The sequence below is a fragment of the Pygocentrus nattereri genome, chromosome 18 (assembly GCF_015220715.1).
Source record: "Pygocentrus nattereri isolate fPygNat1 chromosome 18, fPygNat1.pri, whole genome shotgun sequence".
NCBI classification, from domain to species: domain Eukaryota; kingdom Metazoa; phylum Chordata; class Actinopteri; order Characiformes; family Serrasalmidae; genus Pygocentrus; species Pygocentrus nattereri.
The window spans coordinates 17,335,555-17,348,722 of NC_051228.1; the positions used below are offsets into that span (position 1 = coordinate 17,335,555).

A 13,168-nucleotide genomic window follows, 5' to 3' on the forward strand; every position below is an offset into this window, starting at 1 on the left:
AGGGTGTATCCTGTCTTCCACCCGAAGACTGCTGGGATAGCCTCCAGCATCCCCCCGCGACCCTGACGGAGAAGCGGCTTAGAAAATGGATGGATGGATGGATACATTTAATTTTGTATAACACATTTTTGTGTGTAATATTTCCCCATGTATTTTAAAGTAAATATATTATAAAATAATTTGGTTAATATGGCGATATATTGTAATATATATATATATATATATATATATATAGTATATAAAAATACATGTCCATATATTTTTTTTCCAATGGGAGGAGAACACTAAGTGCCAGCTCTGTAAAAAGTAGCCTGTGAGTGATCTCATTATATGTGTATGTTCTTCTGGAATCTGAGATGGTTCCTCATGAAGCTGTGGGGAGGACAGAAAACATCAGGTCACTCTGATTCCATCTGTGTTATTCCGTTGCTTTGATGTCTTCAATGTTAGATAGTTCTCAAATGTAGAAAATGATACATATTAAGGAAAACTCTCCATAAATAGGTGCATCCAATGTTTGACTGGAACTGTGTGTAGTGGACTGTGGTGTGAACAGCAGGACCGTAAAGTTTTGGTGAGATCCAAGTTTTGGATTACACACAGCTAAATACAAGCTAAACAAAGCACGGTAAAGCTAAAGCCAGCTAGAGAAAGCTAAATAAAGCAAAAGCTAGATCAAAGAAAATCTAGGTAAAGCTAAAAAAAGCTAACAAAAGTTAAATAAAGCTAAACAATGCTAAATAATGCTAACAAATAAATAAAGCTAAGGAAATCTGTATGAAGCAAACGAAAGTTAAATAAAGCTAAACAAAGCTGATGAAAGCTAGATAAAGCAAAACAAAGGTAAATAAAGCTAACAAAAGCCAGCTAAAACTAACGAAAGCCAAACAAAGCTAACAAAAGCGACATAAAGTTAGATAAAGATAAAACTAACAAATTCTAGATAAAATTGATTAAAGCTAAAGAGCTAAATAAAGCCAGATAAAGCTAAACAAAGGTAAGTAACATACATAAAACTATATCTGAATACAGCCAAATAAAGGTAAGTAAAGCTAAATGAAGCTAAAAAAAAAAAAACACAGACCAGCATATGCTAGTTTTACTAGTGACAGCCATGTTAGTCTATGTTTTCTAACAAGGAAAGCTAAAGCTAAACAATGCTTGTCTAAGATGATTTATGGTGGTTGACCAGCATATCAGCATCTAAAACACAATATATTGTCACCGCTGAGACTGAAAGTTTAACACAAAATGCAAAAGGTAAGTCAAGTTTTCTAGCAGTGTAAAACTAGATAATGCTAAAAGAAGCTAAAGAAATGTAAATAAAGCCAAACAAATCTAAGATAAGTAAAGGTAGTTAAAGCTAATTAAAGCTAGATAAAGCCAAAGATATGCAATTCAAGGCCAAGTAAATCTAGGTAAATTGATTAGGTGGTTTGTCCAGACTGAATTCTGACTGATTTGATCCAGTTTAGACTGAATGAGGAAAGCAGAGGTTTTCTACAAACGGAAATTAGCTTATTAGGATAATAACCTAATAAAACCAGCTAGGAATGGATGGCAGGTACTGCAGCTTATGATCTGAAACAGTCTGGACAGCACAGAGGAAAGAAAACAGCACAACAGTTATGCACTCGCTGGGACTATATAAGCCTAGACTGCAGCGCGGGCTTCAGAAAATGATGTCAATATTTCCAAACGGCTGCTTAAGTAAGATCTGTGCGTCAGATTCTTTTTGCGCAAAGACACTGCAGAGAGTTAACAGTCAACAGCTATGGTGAGTGGTGAGTGGGACAGAAAAATGGAAAGGTCACTCCGCACTGTCGTTATGCATGCTGAGCAGTGAGAGCTCAGCCTCAATGCACAGCAGAGGCTCTGTTAAAGTGAATTAGTCAGGAACACTGGGAACCATAAATTGTGGTTAATGAGGCAGATGGGATTTTGACTCCAGAGCACCTAATCAGCATCATTACAGCACATGCCAATGAAGTGATGGCTGTGATGGAGGGAGAGGAGGGCTGTGCTGTGATACAGTTTTTCACTATGATCTCATCGGTGGACTTTGACTGTCACTCTGAACTCTTTCACTGTCTCTGGACGTTTATGCAATCTGAGGAATTCTCTCAAACAGTGAGGTCACTGTTTTGATAATCAAGTTCCGGACACCATTCCCAAACTGGGAACCTTGGAATGTTGTTTTTTGAACAGAATGAAATTTAATTATGCTGAAATCTTGGAAATTTCTGAGGGTTCAGCATCAACTAGGAAAATAACATTCCAAAAGTTCCACTTCCTCACTGCCAAAACAACCCCCTGCACTCTCTAATGTACAATCAGTGAAATGATGTTAAAAAAGGTCAGATAACTGACATCCAATCAAAAGCCTTTGTGTTTCACCTTCACGCTTACCTGTGCCCTTTATGACCAGAGCTATATACTGATGTTATGTAGAACCACAGACATTACAAAAGGAAGGGGGGTGGTAGTTTCCTGGTGTGGAATCAGAGGGGAACAATTGTAACACGCCAGAACAAGCTGGACCATATTTTGCACATTGTTTGAGCCAAAAGCACAAATTATTTATGCCTTGTTTGTCAAAAGTGATTTCAAAGATGTTTTAAAAATGTTAGTCTAGACATCTGTTTCAAGCCCATGTGGAAGAAAATACACTCCAGATGTATTTATCAAATATATTTTAGCAATATATGAATATGGCCAAAGATGTATTTCTCAAATAGTCAAATTTGTCAGATTGTCACGTTACTAAATGGTACAGACTTCTATAACCTGCATTGTACTTCACATTAACCATGTCCATATACAGTAAGATTCTCACACACAATGTATTCCAAATAAACAAGATATCAAATCATAACAGCGTACCAACACCTACAGCACTTGCTTTTGTCATGTTAAAGGTTAATTTGTTAATATTTAAAATGAAGATGCTGGAATACAAAATCATTGGAGGGGTATCATCATTGTGTTATTTCTTTCATCCATCCAATCGTCCATCCATCCATCCATCCTCAACCGCTTATCGGGGTCCGGGTCATGGGGGCAGCAGCCTAAGCAAAGAGGCCCAGGTCTCCCTCTCCCCCGCCACCTCCTCCAGCTCTTCCTGAGGGATACCGAGGCGTTCCCAAGAAAGTCGAGGGATATAATCCCTCCAACGTGTCCTGGGTCTTCCCCGGGGTCTCCTCCCCATCGGACATGTCTGGAACACCTCCCTAGGGAGGCATCCAGAGGCCATCCTTACCAGATGCCCGAACCACCTCAACTGGCTTCTCTCAACGTGGAGGATCAGCGCCTCTACTCCGAGCCCCTCCCTAGATGTCCACACAATGTTGCAGAGGTGTGTCAGCCAAGACAGCCCCACAACATTTAGAGCCCTCAGGAATTCCAGGCAGATCTAATCCACCACCACTGCTCTAGCAACAAGTAGTTTTCCAACCGCCTTGGCTACCTCAGCCTGAGTGATGGACATACTCTCGCTCGGATCTCTAAGCTCTGCCTCCTCTGGGGAAGGATCGTTGGTGGGATTGAGAAGATCCTTGAAGTATTACTTCCACCGTCCAATGACATCCCCAGTCCAAGTCAGCAGCCCCCCCAGCCCCACTGTATATAGTGTTGTTCGGGAACCACTTTCCTCTCCTGAGGCACCTGACGGTTTGCCAGAACCTTGTCGGTGCCTGTCGATAGTCTTTCTCCATGGCCTCACCAAACTCCTCCCACACCCGAGTTTTTGCCTCAGCAACCACTAAAGCCGCAACCCGCTTGGTCCGTCGGTACCCATCTTTTGCCTCCAGAGTCCCACAAGCCAACCAGGCCCGATAGGACTCTTTCTTCAGCTTGACAGCTTTCTTTACCTAAGGTGTCCACCAACAGGTTCGGGGATTGCCGCCACAACAGGCACCTATGACCTTGCAGCCACAGCTCTGATCTGCTGCATCAACAATGGAGGCTCGGACTCGGGACACACTGTCACTGGCTTCCCTCGGGATGCTTTGTCGGATGTGGGAGTTGAAGATCTTTCTAGTAGGTTCCTCTACCAAACTTTCCCAACAAACCCTGACAACTCGCTTGGGTCTGCCATGTCTGTCCGGTATTTTCTGCCATCTGATCCAACTCACCACTAGGTGGTGATCGGTTGACAGCTCCGCTCCTCTCTCCACTCAGGTGTCCAAAACACATGGTCACAAATCTGATGACACAACTACGTTGATCAACGAACTGCGGCCTAAGGTGTCCTGATGCCATGTGCACTTATGCACACCTTTGTGGTGCATAAGCACAGACAACTGTCAGAGCCCATTCCCTGACCCGAAGGCGCAGGGAAATAACCCTCTCGTCCACCGGAGAAAACCCCAACGTACAGGTGCTGAGCCGGGGAGCTATGAGTAAGCCCACTCCCGCCCGACACCTCTCACCCTGGACAACTCCAGAATGGAATAAAGTCCACCCCTCTCGAGAGAGTCTATTCCAGAGCCCCTGCCATGTGTTGAGGTGAGCCCAACTATAACTAGTTGGTATCTCTCAGCCTCACACACTAGCTTGGGCTCTTTCCCTGCCAGAGAGAAGAGCCAGTTTCAGTAGCCAAGGATCGGAATGCCAAGGCCCCCACCTTCGGCCACCACCCGATCCACATTGCACCCCATAAGCGCCTCTCCCACAGGTGGTGGGTCCATGGGAGAGTGGTCCCATGTAGCTCTTTCGGGAGGAGTCCCTCCCTCAGGCCTGGCTCCAGGGTGAAACCCCGGTAACCCTAATACAGGCAAGGGAAATTGGGTCCTGGTCTTTTTCTTTTTCTTTATTTCTTTCAATACAATGTTAATTAAATTATAAAATCAATGCCCTCTAACAAGGTGTCTTCTATGTTTTCATCATGTTCAGCGTCAGACTCTGCCCCCTTGATAAACTGTAAACTCTCTCAGTCCAAATTCACAACTTAACTGTAGAATCGATCGCCATGTCACTCAGGTTTTAAACTGGAGAACATTATAGCTTGAGCACATCTTTAACAGCTGAGAACCTTTACATTCCTTAAATCAGCAACTCAGAAAAAATAAATGCTGTTTGCAACTACGACATACGCCAACACATCTGCTTTTGTCAGAGAAGAGTTTTATTTTAGGCTGTTTAAGAACAGCAGTCATTCTAGTCTATGGCATCATACCATGTCAATCTAAATCATAATTAGGTTTTACTTCAATTTTCATAGCCCTCTGGGGTCCACAAATCACCCATGCATCATATTCTCTGCTTCTACATCTGCTTCTGTATATTTGTCATCACCCAGCACAGAAATACAGTTTAAACATTTCCTGAATGTGTAGAGTCGCCCTTTTCTATTCCATCTTATCATGAGTTCATACGTGACTCACATCCGAAGTTATAGGGATATGAATAGGGGCTGAGATACACGTCATCTGCCTGTATCTGTATGGAACAGGTGGATTCATATGTCCACCTACATTCTGTGTGAAACTGATCAATGGACACTCAGGATATCACTAATGACTGACCATCATGCTGGAAACCTTCTTCATTCAGTCCACATCGGAGACACATGCAAAAACTGCAGAGAATCTTAAAAAGAAGGTGTTTAACACTAAAAACCAGAAAGATGTTAAGAATTTGAGTGAAACCCTTAATGGCATAATTGAATACTGTGAATAACAATAAGCAAGTACAGAACGAGTGATCGAGCTGGTTATTTCAAGCACACCGTAGTGCAGTGTGATATTCTACCATGTTTTTTTACATGTTTGACACACTGCAGTAGTGTTTCTGGACCTTTGGCTCTTTTCATTGTTCATGTGTCTGACATCTGGACCTGAAACTCTTCATTTCACCACAGTAAGCAGAGAGTGACCCTGTAGAGCAGAGCTGTTTTTCATACAGTCCCTTTCTCTGTCTCTCTCTCCCTCGTTCTTTCTTTCTCTCTCTTTATTTCTTTCTTTTTCTCTCTCTCCAATCTCTCTTTCTTTCTCCCAGCCCTCTCTCTCTCCCCACTCTCTCTTGTGCTTACTTTCTCTCTATCTTTATTTTTATTTCTCTCTTTCTCTCTCCCTCTTTCCATTCTCTTTCTCCTCTCTCTATCTTTCTTTCTTTCTTTCTCCCAGCCCTTTCTTTCTATCTCACTCTCCTCACTGTTTCTCGTTCTTACTTTCTCCCTCTTACTTTCTCCCCATTCTCTCTCTCCCGAACCTCTGCCCCATTCTCTCTCTCTCTTGTTGTCTCACTTTCTCTTCCTCTCGCTCACCCAAATCTCCTTCCTTCTCTGTCCTCTCTTTTTGCCCTCTTTCTCTCTTCCCACTCCCCCCCAAACTTGCTTTCTTTCTATATCGCTCTTTTTTGCCTCACCCTACTATTTCTTTTTCTTTCTTTCTTTCTTTCTTTCTTTCTTTCTTTCTTTCTTTCTTTCTTTCTCCTAACCTTTTTTTACACTCCACACTCTTTCTTGTTCTTTCTTTCTCTCTAGTTCCTTCTCTCTCTTTCTTCTCTTCTGTTTCTCGCTCTTTCTCTTACTCCCCATTTACTCTCTCTTTCTCTCCTGAATCTCTGCCCCCAACTCTCTCTTCCTGCTTTTCTTTTTCTCTCCTCTCCTACTCTCCCCATACCAACTCTCTCTCACTCTCTCTCTATCTCTCTGTCTTTGTTCCACTCTCTCCCTACCCTCTCTCTCTCTCTTTCTCTCTCTCTTTATTTCTCTCCCTCTCTCCCCTCTCCTTCTCTCCCTCTCCCTATGTCCCTCTGTCTGCCGTCTTTTTCTTCTTCATCTCTGTGAGATCAGAGTGCTGGCGCTCTGCTGGAACAGCTGGTGCAGCTGGTGAAAGGGTTCAGTAGCGCCGCGCTCCTCTCAGCTAGATCTCCCTGTAAGCCACTCTGTGAACTTGTTTCAAAGAAGTGCCGTGTGAATATAAGTCACAGCAGCTTTGATGACTAAATAACCGCTGGATGTAAAAATGATGAAGGTATTTCAAATTCATGACAAGCTTTTATTCCAGGGTAAGTAAACACTGCCCACCCATTCGAACTGTATAGGGTGATTGATTGGTGGCTCACCAGTAAATGGCGCTGACTGAAAAAGAAAAATCTGAAGCAGAAAAAACCTCAGAAAAACAGAGCGTGATAGCAGCTTTGCGATGGCTAAGAGCTCCGCTCACCACAGACCACACTCAGCTTTCATTTGTGCTGTCTGTGTCAGTAGTTTCTCTTATCTATATAGAACCATGATCACTAAAAGAACCATTTGCATGACTAAAGGGTTCTTTGCATCATGAAAAGGTTCATCATATTAATGGAGAATGTGCTGTAGTTGGTCCTGTTCAAAAGGGAAGGGAGAATCAATACCAAAAGAGGTTTGGGATCTGAAAGAGTCGACTCTTCTTTATGAGCTGATCTAATTCACTAAAAAAACTCAACCCTGATTTTCATGATGAATCTACTCGTCTTGGCTTTATGAAAAATGACAGAAAAGGACAGTTTTTACAGTCGTATTTTCAACGTATTTTCTTCCACATTAGTACAATAATTCTGTAGTCTGCTGGCTAAGCTAAGCTAACACCTGTAAAGCCGTACTTCATGTCATCATCTGGAAATGGTTTGAAGGTATACTGTCCAACCCTAATTCACATTGTTGGTGTTAAAGTTAATATATTAATATTACTTTGACGTGATCAATTATTGAACTGAAGCCCATGCTACGCTGACAGAATCCAGGATTGCAGTGCATCATAGGATGTTCAGGTTCATATAAACCCTAAGATTACACAAATAAAATAATGGTATTGATTTAAAGAAACTACTAAATACAATCTGCTGAAGCTTTTTTGTCCACTCATGGAGCTGTAACAAAATGCACTGCTTGATTACATGGAGTGAAGTCTGTACTTAGGGGGCAAATTTTGGCAAATAAGACAAATGCAATTCATTACACATAAGAATGTGATTAATTACAGTTTAAATGTTTGACAGTGCTAACTCACAGTGCCCTATGTTTTTGATTAATTTTCATTTAAAATGCACTCTATAATTATCATATGATCCACACAATCATTCTGGCAGAGTGTAATTCTCTTTAGGTTGAATGAATAACTGACTCTAAATATAAGTATTGTGATATGAACTGAGTCTGTTCTACAGGTTGAATGCGATTTTTACCAGTGTTCTGTAAAGCTTTATCAACCTCGCAATAGGAGCTACAAAAGAATGTATATATAGCTGGAGTGTGGCTAAAGCTACTAAAGTCAGCATAAACCAACTAGACCTAAAATAGAAAACCTCCTCATCCTGTTAGCCAATACTGTCTGCTGTTGAATTTGCTATAATGAGATGAATGGCTTTACTCTTTCACGGTGAAAGATATACTCAATATATAGTCATTCTCTCACAGCCTTTTCCATAAATCCAATCAGTTATTCATTATGAGGTACATAGGTAAAAGATCACCTTCATTCTGTTATCAATCCATAAACCCATAATAAATGCTGCACTGTGCCTGATGACACAAAAGAATGAACATTGTTGTATTTTCTGTTCTAACTTAAAATAATGACACAGGCTGATAGAATAGCATCAGGTATATTAGCGCTAAAACTGTCATTAACAAACATCAAATAAACAAACATTGCTTGTTGCCCTCATGTCTTTAATGTACATCAAATAAACAAACATACAAGCATCCCTTACCAACGACCTCTAAAGGCCTCATTAACAAACATGAAATAAACAAGCGTCTCTCACAGCCGCCCTCTAAAGGCATCTTTAACTTTCATCAAGTAAACAAATGTAAAAGCTTTAATCACAGTCGCGCTCTAAAGGCATCTTTAACATTCATCAAGTAAACAAACGTAAAAGCGTCTCTCACCGCCGTGTTTTAAAGGCATCATTAAAACCCATCAAGTTTTTTCTAAATTCCTGAATTAAAGCTTTAATTTTCATTCTGATCTCTTTTTCAATGTTTCTGGACTCTTCATCCATCAGGCTCTTTTTATTAAGCTGTTTTCTCAGTTGTTGTTCTTATGATAAACAATTCCATATGTATCCATGCAGCCAGAAACAGATGAAAAACTGAAAAATGTTCTTCAGCAGGGTTCTGCGGTGGATCTGCTTTATTCCACAGGTTCACAACAGTCTTCCTTTCTTTGTGTGCATTTCTCTGAGCATGCTGCTTTCACAGAGCTGAGCTCTTTCTGGTATATACTTCTTACACTAAAATTTGAAAATCCAGCTGTTGTTTACACTGTAACAAAATTTCATGACCAATAAACCAACAAAAATGTTTCAAAAATAGTAAAATAAAATAAATCTTTTTATATTTTATATTAACTTTTTATATTTTATATTAACACCCCACCACCACGTCAGTGTCACTACAGTGCTGAGAATGATCTACCACCCAAATATACCTGCTCTGTGGGGGTCCTAACCTTACAAGTTTCTCTGCATAACAAAGTATGCAGAGAAACAGATGGACTACAGTCTCTAACTGTAGAACTACTTATATAGAAACTGCGCTTATATGGTAACTGGAGCTGATCAAGTGGACAGTGAGTGTAGATACGATGAGGTGGAAATAATTTGCCACATTTGTTGCATACATTTAAATTAATTCCCTGAAGCAATCAGTCAACAGACATATTTATAACATATATCACAAATCCAGGATCAAATACCTGCAGTCTGTTTATCTTTATCTTCTTAACTTCATTTTCATTAAAGTATCATCTTGACAGTGTGTGAAATACCTCCTCGTATTCTGGGGTCCGATGGCAACAACATGTTTGTTTACCGGTCATTCTTCTGGAGAAGCTCTGTTTTAGGTGCTTTTCCTAACATTAACTGAAATCTTACTCATCTCCTCTCCTGTCTTCGGTGTAAGAAATGAGGAACAGTCATTATTTACAACAAACTCTTGGGAAACTGGGTGAATCTTCAGATTTACAGATATGCTGCACCACATTGTAGTTTTTCAGAGGAATCTGGGCAGAGTTACAGTTTCTGGACTATGAAGGATCAACTGGGTGAACCAGTCTGCTACAGCGCCACCCTGAGGCAGAGCAGTGCTGCAGCTCTATTTAGTTAAGATACCAAAGACAGAAGCTGATTGTGGTTAAAGCAGATAAACAATGAGCTTCACTGAATCTGGATTTGAGCATCTGTTTTTCTCCTAACAAAGAATTTAACTTTATAATAAGTAAACTTTGATTTTAATACATTCCAGGAGGTTATATAGGGGGCTCATAAGGCTCATACTGAAACTCTTAAACAGTGAATCATCTCTGGTTTTAAAGGAGGCACAAACTGTTAACAGGCAGTCTGAGTCTCCAAAACAGCCGCCTGTGTAGGTTTTTCTGCCCTCTCTGTCGGCCACTGAATCATCCTAAAACCTACTGGCCCACATTCACAACTCAGCTAGAACTACTGTGGTCTGACTGACATTTGACCTCTTTAAAAGGAACAGCCCATGTTTATGCCCAAAAAGCATAGCTGACATCACAACCTTTCATTTGATTACAATTCCTTAACTCTTCTGATAAGATTTAGAATCATTTTTACTGTTTTTGTCAGTTATTTTTATCTTACCAATTTAACTACACTTGAAAATGATGGTTCTTCAAATATTCTTTAGTGACATGAACATGCATAGAACCTTTTGCATGATTAAAGCGTTCTTTGCCTGGTAAAATGGTTCTTCAGATTGATGGAGAATGTGTTGTATATGGTTCTATATAGCACCCAAAAGGGTTCTGCTATTGTATACAAGCTTGACATCAAAACAATAGAAGAAGCCTTTTTCAAAACCATTTACAGCACATTCGCCATCAATCTGAAGAACCATTTCAGCATGCAAATGGTTTTTTGAGTGTTCATGGTTCTATATAGATCCATTTTCTTTACTAAGGAACCCTTGAAGAACCATCATTTTTAACTGTGTTCTTTAACTACTGGTTAACTATGTTTCACTATTTACAATACAATTATCAATATTGTACACTCAGTCAGTGTCATTGTGATTTTAATGTTAATTCAGACTCTGTTAGGCTCTGTCTGTCTGTCTGTCTGTGTGCATATATGGACATTTCGTCACGACAGCTTCGTTCGGCCAAACATACGATTACTATTTGTTCTCAAATCCAGGCTGCAAATATTGTTTTCTGTTTGTCTAAAGTTAAATACACTGCTCAAAAAAATAAAGGGAACACTTAAACAACACAATATAACTCCAAGTAAATCAAGCTTCTGTGAAATCAAACTGTCCACTTAGGAAGCAACACTGATTGACAATCAATTTCACAGCTGTTGTACAGATGGAATAGACAACAAGTGGAAATTACTGGCAATTAGCAAGACACACTCAATAAAGGAGCGGTTCTGCAGGTGGGGACCACAGACCACTTCTCAGTACCTTTCTGCTTTCTGGCTGATGTTTTGGTCACTTTTGAATGTTGGTGGCGCTTTCACACTCGTGGTAGCATGAGACGGACTCTACAACCCACACAAGTGGCTCAGGTAGTGCAGCTCATCCAGGATGGCCCATCAATGCGAGCTGTGGCAAGAAGGTTTGCTGTGTCTGTCAGCATAGTGTCCAGAGGCTGGAGGCGCTACCAGGAGACAGGCCAGTACACCAGGAGACGTGGAGGAGGCCGTAGGAGGGCAACAACCCAGCAGCAGGACTGCTACCTTCGCCTTTGTGCAAGGAACAGGAGGAGCACTGCCAGAGCTCTGCAAAATGACCTCCAGCAGGCCACAAATGTGCATGTGTCTGCACAAACGGTTAGAAACCGACTCCATGAGGATGGTATGAGGGCCCGACGTCCACAGATGGGGGTTATGCTCACAGCCCAACACCGTGCAGGATGCTTGGCATTTGCCAGAGAACACCAGGTTTGGCAAATTCGCCACTGGCGCCCTGTGCTCTTCACAGATGAAAGCAGGTTCACACTGAGCACATGTGCCAGACATGACAGAGTCTGGAGATGCCGTGGAGAGCGATCTGCTGCCTGCAACATACATCCTTCAGCATGACCGGTTTGGCAGTGGGTCAGTAATGGTGTGGGGTGGCATTTCTTTGGAGGGCCGCACAGCCCTCCATGTGCTCGCCAGAGGTAGCCTGACTGCCATTAGGTACCGAGATGAGATCCTCAGACCCCTTGTGAGACCATATGCTGGTGCGATTGGCCCTCCTAATGCAGGACAATGCTAGACCTCATGTGGCTGGAGTGTGTCAGCAGTTCCTGCAAGATGAAGGCATTGAAGCTATGGACTGGCCCGCCCGTTCCCCAGACCTGAATACGATTGAGAACATCTGGGACATCATGTCTCGCAGCATCCACCAATGCCACGTTGCACCACAGACTGTCCAGGAGTTGGCGGATGCTTTAGTCCAGGTCTGGGAGGAGATCCCTCAGGAGACCACCCGCCACCTCATCAGGAGCATGCCCAGGCATTGTAGGGAGGTCATACAGACACATGGAGGCCACAAACAATACTGAGCCTCATTTTGACTTGTTTTAAGGACATTACATCAAAGTTGGATCAGTCTGTAGTGTGTTCTTCCACTTTAATTTTGTGTGTGACTCCAAATCCAGGCCTCCGTTGGTTAATAAATTTGATTTCCATTGATGATTTTTGTGTGATTTTGTTGTCAGCACATTCAACTTTGTACAGAACAAAGTATTCAATGAGAATATTTCATTCATTCAGATCTACGATGTGTTATTTGAGTGTTCCCTTTATTTTTTTGAGCAGTGTATATATCTGATATATATCTGTCACTCTGTCTGCTTCACAAATGGATAGAAAAACAGCGATTGCGCATGACTATAAATTAGCTACAACTTGCACAGATATTATTCTAACTTAGAGCAATAATTAGTTAAACCTGCCACTGTGGATTCGTTCAGGACACAGCAGGAGATACAGCCATCAGAATTAAAAAATGAAGGGAGTTATCTAATTAATTCACCAATATGGCAGATTTAATAACAAATTATCTCACAATAACTTCACTTACATTCAGCAGGAATGCTAATGTTTTCAAAATAAGATACTGATATGACTCTACTTGGTTTAATTAAACCATAACAATATTTATCCATGTATTTAAGCTACTCTGCTACTAGTAATAATAATAGTGATAATAATAAAAACTATCATTATA

General features: G+C 41.1%; 1 protein-coding gene across 2 annotated transcripts in view; it reads right to left on the reverse strand.

Moving 5' to 3' along the window:
* antxr1b (ANTXR cell adhesion molecule 1b) overlaps positions 1 to 13,168 on the reverse strand; it is a 102,777-nt gene that overhangs the window by 88,642 nt on the left and 967 nt on the right. The window lies entirely within an intron of this gene.